We start from the raw sequence: 10,000 nt of genomic DNA, 5'->3' as shown, positions 1-10,000 counted from the left end.
ATAAAGTAAATGAATCACTTTCAGACAAAGGGACCCTGCCACCACAGAAAACAAAGGACAGATCTTTTACTTGCTTCACTTCAAAATATTAATTTAAACTGGAAATGCTCCTTCGCAGTATTTATTTTCTATTGGAAATGGCAACGTTAATTGAGAGAGAGAGAGAGAGAGAGAGAGAGAGAGAGAGAGAGAGAGAGAGAGAGAGAGAGAGAGAGAGAGATTTAATGATACACTTTAGTTTCTACTTGTTCAGGGTTCGAATCCTTAGCCGGCCAGAAGCTCTTATTAAAAAAGGATTTTCCCCTTGGGTCTTTGATCAGGAATAAGAACGAATTCGATATTAGAGGATATTTGTGACATTTGAAAAAAAAAATGAAAATCATAAGGGTTAGTGTTAAATTATATATATATATATATATATATATATATATATATATATATATATATATATATATATATATATATATATATATATATATATATATATATATATATATATATATATATATATACTGTATATGAGTGTGTGTGTGGTATACACTTAGCGTACAGGGCCGTCAAAAATGACGGCTAGATATTTAGATAGCTATGCACACATACATATTTAACCCTTCCATCTTTCCTAATTGAAACCCTCTTACCAGGGTATTGTCACATGTAGAATAATTGAAATAGAAATAAAAATATTAATGTGGTTAATTTAAGTAGCAAGAAGTAGTACGATGGTAGCCGACCTATGACCTTGTCTCCGAGACTCCTGGGTAATGTAAACTCTGTCAAAAGCTACGGGCCTGAAGAAAGAGTTGCACTGTTAATGTGGAATGTAAACTGTTGTACTTCCCAGGTCAAAGCATGAGGGAGGTTGGACAAAAGCTGAGGGAATAGAGGTAATCAACTTAGATCTGGGTGACCTAGATCGCAGATGTCATGTAGCAAAAGGATACCACCATTCTCCTAGTGGAAGCACCTGACCCCTATGGAGACAGGTGACATAAAAACTCACCCTTGGAAGTAGAGTAAGGGGAGTTGGGCGTGGGAGACGGCCACGGACCCTCATCACCGCGAGACAAGTATTATGTGTGTGCCACTCCCTCTTGCTTGACTTGGATAGAAATTAAGACTAATGTTTAGTTAATAAATCAGATTTGGGACTTGAGATAAATTGCTTTTCTACTGATGGAAGCAGATTAACAGTAACTTGCTCTGTATCCGTTCTCCCCGAGTAAGTCTGTAGTTTACAAGAAATAATTGTCAATTACCATTAGGATAAACGGTTCCAATAATTTAAAAGTCAGCGAGAGACTTATATTTCTTCCGTTATGTTAATTCCCAATATTTAAAATTCTACTTCACTCGCTCTGAAGAAGATGTCTGGTCATATTTTAGTAAAGATTAACTTAGATAATAAATCTTCTCACGATGTAAAAATCGCTAATTCACCGCCTCTCCCCATTTATTATTTAATTGCCATGCCATGTGGCAGTATGACTACTCCTTTACCTACTGCTGAGGGGTGGGGAAAGACAGTACTTCTGAAGGCATGAAGGTTCTAGACTAAACTTGCTCTTTTTTTTTTTTGATGTTGTGAGAGGAGGTGGCGAAGTTAGCTAAGAGGGTTACCAACATCAGGTGACAATAGAATCATATTTCAAATTGCCAGGTTGGCAACATTGACGCTTAGAGGAACCACATGGAAATTGTGCACACGAACCGAGAATGTTGCTTGAATCCACTGGAAGATTCCAGAATGTATTAGGATTACATATAATGGCCTAGCAGTGCATAGGAGGATAATTTCCAGCCTGACACTCTGAAAAAATCATCGTCCGACAATTCTCTCACCAGCATCTATTCACCCCCTAAGTGTTTCCTCTCAAACGAGTATAGTGTTGTTCAAACATTGGTGATATTTTTGTGGTTTAATTTGAAAGAAGTGAAGTGTATTAATAAGTACAGTTTATATTGTAAAATTAATTTATTTTTGTGACTGCCCCTGTGTAATTTGGTTAAAAAGTGAAGTGCATTTATTTTTGCTTAACCATTCTGTAACTATGTGTGAGCCAAATGGATGTAGGAGTAACTGTTACGTATATGTAAGTGTAATTATTGATTATTTACTATAGTGTTAGTGTCAACTTTTTCACTAATTATCAAAATAAAATATTTTCATAAATTAATTTCTAGTGAACAAGTGATTGTATTATTCTTGAAGTGTCTCTTTGTCATTAGTCTAAGGTCTAGTTTAGATTTAAATTTCGAGTGATTTATTTTTGGTATTATTTTTGAATTGTTATTTTCATAGAATATATATATTTTCATAAAGTGAGTATTATTTCGATCACCAATAATTATTTCAGTGCCTTGCTCGTACCCCTGACTAAGAACCAAGTAAGAGGTTGATTTAAGAATAGTTCGCTTTAAACGTAAAGTAATCACTCACATTTGTTTTGAGTGTAACGTAAAGAGATCTTTAGATATTCAGTGTTCATATATATATATCAACGTCTCGTAGTTTCGTATTATTCTCAGAGCTTGGAGGTATTCTCGTGTGTATCAGACTTATGTAATATAACGCAAGTGAGTTTGGAGCCTAGGAGTTTACGTAATTAGCTAGTCGTAATACATATTTTTTGGTGCCTAGACCCTGCGATCGAGCGAGTCTGTTTTAAATATTGGTGATAACAGGGCCGTGTTTTGATTAAAGGTTTGACCAGTTTAGTGTTGATAGGATTCCGTGAATTGTTAGGATATATTTTTGGGAGGTATAATTTTTTGTAAAGAACAAGATGGTGCAGTTGAATATATAGGAGTTTTGGGCAAACCCAATTGTTCAGGAATTGTCAGACGGTAATTTAATTGAAGCTCAGTGGCTCGTTATTTTAATGGCATGTGGTGGCCACGCATCTAGTGAAATGATTAATGCCTAAATCAAGTGTCTAGCCTTAGAAGCGTTGATAAACTCAGGAAAGTTGCCAGAAGAAGATATTGCAGCAGCTCGCGACAAGGCTGAAGCAGAATTCGTAGAAAAGCAAGTATCAGATGACCCACAAACTGAAAGAATGAAAGCAGAAATGAATGTAGAGGCTGAAATTAGACAAAATGCTGTGGAAGAGAATTTGATTAAGTTGAAGGTGATGGCAGAGTGGTAAGAAAGAGAGAGAGAAGAGGCAAGAGTAATTGCAAGACATGCAAGGGAAATGGAAGAAAGGGAGAGAGAAAAGGCAAGATAAATTGCTAGACATGCAAGGGAAATAGAAGCAAGAGAAATTGCAAGACAGGAAGAAAAATAGAGAGAAGAGGCAATAGAAATTACAAGATGGGAAGAAAGAGAGAGAGAAGAAGAAAGAAAGATGGCAAGACATGCAAGGGAATTGGGACTGTTGAATGTTCGTGCAAAGTTGCACGTCAACCTAGACAGGTGTGACCCCTGCTATGCACGATCCCATGTTTGATGTGGCGAAGGCACAGAGGTTGATCCCGAAATTCACAAAAGAAGCTCCCAACAAGTTTCTCGATCATTTTGGAATGGTCGCATCAATGATGGAATGACCAGAAGATAAATGGTCACTGTTTTTGCAGAGTGTCCACATTGGAAAAGGACGCATTGCGTATCCTGCTTTGTCTCAGGACCAGAGGAAGGAGTATCAAGAAATTAAGAGGAGTGCACTCCAGGTGTATCAGATGATCCATGAATACTATAATGAAAGTTTCTGAAATTTGCAGAAGGATGAGAAAAGGACTTTCCTGGATTATGCTTATCAGGTATGACGTTATTTTAAGAGATGGATAGAAGCTGCCAAAGAGAGAGAGATGGCTGATTTAGAAGAACTGATAGTGCTGGAACAATATTTACAAGGAATTCCTGAACATATTCGAACGTACTTGAGAGAGCGAGGTGAAGACACTTGATAGAGCAGCTTCACTGAGTGAAGATTATATTATCAGTTGTAAACACCCCTCAGGTATGAAGATTCAACTGCCGTTCCAATCAAGTGTCAAGTATTCGTCAAACCATGGAAACCAGTTCAGTAAAAACTATGGGAACAAGTTCAATATTTACAGCGGAAGTACCAATGGTACTATTCCAAAGCAGAATGTGATAGTACCACAACAACAATTGTCGAATCCTCCTCCTTCAGGTGTTGTGAAAGACGTGCAAAAGATTAATATCGTCTGTTATAAGTGTGGCAAAAAAGGCCATATCAGTAAGGCTTGTTGGTCAAACTAACTGAAAGCAGTTGCCCAAGTGGGTAAGGGTAATTCAACTCCATAAAATACAAAGACGAAGAATCAAACAGGAAAGGTCGACAAGGAAAATAAACCAGTTAACGTTTACACGATGAATAAGACAACTCCAAACAGCGCAGATGCCTTTAAACCATATATTTATGAAGATATGTTAGTCTCTTATGATGGGAGCGAGCAGATCCTGGGCAAGATATTGCGTGACACGGGAGGCAATCATAGTGTGGTGACGCAAGACGTACACCCGATAGTGGAACAGTCTCTCACAGGAGATTCTATCATTTTGAAGGGAATGGGAGGTGATGAAGTTACTCATATTTGCCGTTTGAAATTGACAGGTCATTTTGATTTTGTGATAAAGGATTCATTGGCTGTCGAAGGAGTAGAAGTCCAACTGGGAAATGAGGTTATTGGAGTGCCGTTATGTGCTTTGTCCCATTACCACTGAGAAACCACTGAAGTATAGTCCTTCGACTGAACTCGAGAAGGACTACCCGTAACTGTTTCCTAGTTGTGTGATGTCTAGGAGTATGACGAAGGAAGAGACTGCAGAAGAAGACAGAGAAATCGAAGGAATGATGAACTTGGAAGATTTGTTTATGGAAGAAGAGGTTTCCCCTGATAGTACACAAGAGGAGAACTCCCGAGAGAGCCTGAAAGAAGAGGAACGACAGACCAATGAACAGGAAGACAAGGGAGCAATGGACTTAAAAGAAATAAAAAACTCAGCATTAGAAGAAGGACAAGTGAGTCGGAAAAGGCTTATAGGAAGGAAGGATGCCACGTTCATGGAATTATTGTACCGTGTAGTGGATGAGACGGAGGTGCAGCAGTCTCACACCCGTTATTACCTCAAGGATGAATTGCTTATGAAGAAGCATAGACCCGCCAATTTTCTTGAGAATGCCTATTGGAGCATATACCATCAGATATTGATTCCGGCACACACACACACACACACACACACACACACACACATATATATATATATATATATATATATATATATATATATATATATATATATATGTTTATATCTAAATATCACCCACGAATGGTATTTAATACCGAATTCTATCTTGGGAATATATATCCACTTGGAATTCATTTTATGGTAACAGCTTCTGGCCGGGTGGAGATTCGAACGCCCCCCCCCCCTCCCCAACCCCCTGGTAGGCTGGAAACCATGCCTGTAGGGACTATACCGACTGAGCTATCAAGAGAGATAATGATATTTACAATGATTGAAATCACGTGTGCTTATGATATATGTTCACACACACACACACACACACACACATATATATATATATATATATATATATATATATATATATATATATATATATATATATATATATATATATATATATATATATATATATATTCACACACACACACACACACACACACATATATATATATATATATATATATATATATATATATATATATATACAGTGTATATATATATATATATATATATATATATATATATATATATGTATATATATATATATATATATATATATATATATATATATTCAGACATATTGCTCCTTATCATATAGGAGAGATATATAATGTATATGTAGCCTATACGCTCATATATATTTCGTATTTATATTTCAAGGAATCTAAAGTTGGTAGTTATCAATTTTTTTTTAATGTTTTTCCGAATATCCAAATAATTTTGTATCAAATTTTTACCACCATAATCTTTATATTAAAGTGTAATTCCAAAACTCAATGTAGGCCCGAAGAAGGGTCGTAAAATGATCTGAAACACGTGTCGACACCAAAACAATAAATGGAGAAAAGTAAACGCATTTCTCCTGAAAACTATCTGCAGGAAATTGTCCGAAGAGAAACTATCTTCATTTCTGGACGCCACTAAGACATTGCCTATTCATTATATATATATATATATATATATATATATATATATATATATATATATATATATATATATATATATATATATATACACACACACACACACACACACACATATATATATATATATATATATATATATATATATATATATATATATATATATATATATATACAGTATATGATCTTCATTCTAATTGAAGAATATTCAACACAAGAGTGCAAGCACAACTGGAAATATGAAGAAAACTACAAGACAAAGAGTTTAAAGAACAAATGTCAAACATTAAAACTAGAACTGGGATCCTTGAATAGGTCTTTGATAGAGACCGAGGACAGAATCAACCGTCACCAAATGGCAGATTAAAATCTAAGGTATCGTGTAGACAAAACAGTAAAAAGATAATAAAAAAAGCAGCTATGAAATACAGAAAACTAGATATATGTGACAGTAGAGAATGTCATTATGTAAATGCTAAGCGAATGAATAGAAATTTCAGTCTCGACTCTCGATCGTTGCCTTGGCCTTGAGCGCAGTTTGTGGAGTGACAACGAACCAGGAAGTGGCGGAGCTTAATCGCTTGAACTTAGTAGTCTACATTTCCACTAAAACAATAAATAAAATCGTAAAGTAAAAGATAAAATAATTTGTGGCTACCACTAATTCTTGGCCAACCGTGTCTAAATGTTAACAAATATTATACGGTATATATGTAGTGTTAATAAACAATACATTTTTACCATTGCGTTCACAGGAATTCCAATCATATTAGGTAATACAAAAATCATAACGAGATATATCAGCTATTACGACTTACACTCCATTTCCTAATTACTAAAAAAAGTCACACATGTATAATTTTTTAATTAAATTTTTCATGTCCCTACCATTTCGGGTATCATTTCAATTTTCTCTTAGTTAAGGGTATTTTTTTTCCCCGTAATATAATATCTTAAAACCATGATAGCATATATACCTAAGAATAAATTCAGTCATAAAATTCTTAATCTCACCAGAGTATTCATTTACGTTGACTATAATGTAATACACAGTAAGACAATTTACTTCAGAAAACTATGCGACTATGAAACTTAGTTATCTAAAATACACCCATTTATGCAAGCCATAACCATTAACTAACCTCCACAAAGTTAAATGACAGTAAATGAGGGAATAAAACAAATATTAAGCTAAACGTTAAGCATATCAATAATCATTTAGTGAGATCATAAATAATCATGTGAAGGGGATCCAGCTTTACAAATCCTAAGAGATGCTCTATAATTATTATTTTTCTTTCATGTACAAAAAAGTTCGTTGAAAATACGTTTATCTCAAATTCCTGCTAAACTTCCGTTCAGACGCTGAATGTCTCGCATATTAAAATCGATATTAGATTCGCTGTGATTATAAAAGTCACTTTTCCCTATAATGTTGAAAAGTATTATTATTATTATTATTATTATTATTATTATTATTATTATTATTATTATTATTATTAAAGCTACAACCCTAGTTGGAAAAGCAAGACCATATAAGCCCAAGAGCTCCAACAGGGAAAAATAGTTTAGTGAGGAAAGGAAACAAATAATCAAATAAACTATATGAAAAGTAATAAACAATTGAAATAAAATATTTAAAGAACAGTAACAACAATAAAACACATCTTTCATTTATAAGATCAGTTCTAATGTATTTTAAGTATTGTAGACTTAAACATCATGAGTGAGACCATCGTCGATTTGGTATTATCTTCCACATATAATACGTAACCGCCTTCACCCTGATATATTGATCCGAAGACCACACAATTTTTGCACTATAGCAAAAGAAATATCAACAACCGCCCGTAGGACTCAACATTTCATATTGTGAGAAGGCGTTCCTTCTAGAAAGACGGCCTTGCTGAGACCTCGGGTTTATTGCCAATCATCAGAGCCTTTAAAACTAAAGAAAAACATCGTATATGTACACAGGAAATTAACAGTAAATAACTCATAACGCGACTATAAACCATATATCCTATTCACACGAAGGTCGCAACTCGAACGTTTTTAAAACAGACATTGATAAATATAACGTTCCGTACGATATGTTTTCCTTACCAAGTCAAATCGTTAAAGGCGACACAGCTGCCTACAGCATTTTGACAGCATCATCTATTTTGAATCTACAGTAGATCCAGAGTATAGAAGACTATGTTGGGTCGATCGTACTACTGGCTTGTCGAGTCGTTGGTTGAACACTTGGACGATTTTACTCACGAAAACAGAGAATTATTCCATAATGTGCTTTGTTAAAACAAAATATAACCTGATCCGGGTATCAGGCAGCTGACTCACTCGCACACTATACAGTCGGCACATGACAGATGCATCCCCTTGCTCTCGCTGGGACAAACCAAGAACTGTTTTACCTCATGTTTTATTCTTTCGTTAAACAAAGCTGTTCAATATTTGCTTTGCCTTGGAACTATTAATGTACAACGTTGTGCAATATTTTCATTCCGTAACTGGCGTAATTTTTATGAATAAAAATAGTAAATGGCTTGACGAGTGTAAGTCTGGCAGCACCGAGCTCATTTTAGACAACACAACAGTTGTTAGGTGGGCAGGGCCTGACCCATAACCCAGGAGAGCCCCACCCCCAAACCAACGAAGGTTATACGGTTAGTCTGTTAGATAATTTCTGTATTAAGATCCACTATTTTACACTAACAGAGATTTATTCATTGCAGATTAATATTAAGGCCAATGAGAACGAAATCCTTTGGTTAGTTTAAGCATGTATATTTTAATTTTGCAAGTTCAACAAGAAGTTGGAAAGGGTTTCCTAAACTCTGTATAACGATGTTAACCCCCCCCCCCCTCTCTCTCTCTCTCTCTCTCTCTCTCTCTCTCTCTCTATTGCACTGTAATTCATCATCACCGCCACTTCCCACGCCTATTGACGCAAAGGGCCTCGGTTAGATTTCACCAGTCGTCTCTATTTTGGGCTTTTAAATCAACATTTCTCCATTCATCATCTATTTCACACTTCATAGTCCTCAGCCATGTATGCCTGGGTCTTCAAACTCTTCTAGTGCTTTGTTGAGCCCAGTTGAAAGTATGGGAAACCAATCTCTTTTGAGGAGTACGAAAAGCATGCCAAAACCATCTCCATCTATCCCTCACCATGATTTCATCCACATATGGTACTCGAGTAATCTCTCTTACTCTTAAGAGTTTCAGTTCTAGTCCTATCCTCCCATTTGACTCACAATATTCTTCTGATGGCTTTGTTCTCAAAAATACAAAATCTGTTGGATATCATTTCATTGTCATAGAGCGATTCATGTCCGTACAGCAACACCGATCTCACTAAACTGGTAGGCCTATATAGCCTGAATTTTATATGTAATTTCAGGCGATTTGTTTTCCATTTATGTTTTTGTAATGCATAGAACAGTTGGAGATGGTGGAGAAGGATTGGTAACAGAAAATTAGCTGACCTAGAGTATGCTGATGATGCTGTCCTAATTAGAAGAACACCACAGGACTTGCAAACCTTGCTTAACAGAATCCATGAAATATCACATGAGATTGGGCTCAAGATAAATAGAAGAAAGACAGAGATGATGAGAACAGAATATGCAATGGGAGATGAAACATCACCAGGACATTCTCTCTCTCTCTCTCTCTCTCTCTCTCTCTCTCTCTCTCTCTCTCTCTCTCTCTCTCGTGAAGAATTTTCTTCACTACTCTTCTTCTTCACAGTTTTTACATAGACTTTGTTATTGTTCGTGACGTTACGGCAGAAAAAAATGCGAGTAATGTTTTCTATAGGCGAGTGTCTCAAGATTAATACTTTTGTGTTTTT

General features: G+C 35.6%; 1 protein-coding gene across 1 annotated transcript in view; it reads right to left on the bottom strand.

Annotated features, from left to right (window-relative positions):
• The window catches only part of LOC137618128 (uncharacterized), a 226,530-nt gene extending 218,011 nt beyond the window's left edge, over positions 1–8,519 (bottom strand). Inside the window, exon 1 of the mRNA XM_068348144.1 lies at positions 8,248–8,519. The gene's annotated coding sequence lies outside the window, so the exon portion shown is untranslated. The remainder of the gene's footprint in view (positions 1–8,247) is intronic.
• Positions 8,520–10,000: the final 1,481 nt, after the last annotated feature.

The sequence above is a fragment of the Palaemon carinicauda genome, chromosome 24 (assembly GCF_036898095.1).
Source record: "Palaemon carinicauda isolate YSFRI2023 chromosome 24, ASM3689809v2, whole genome shotgun sequence".
Lineage (NCBI taxonomy): Eukaryota > Metazoa > Arthropoda > Malacostraca > Decapoda > Palaemonidae > Palaemon > Palaemon carinicauda.
This window is presented reverse-complemented; position numbering and strand designations above follow the sequence as displayed.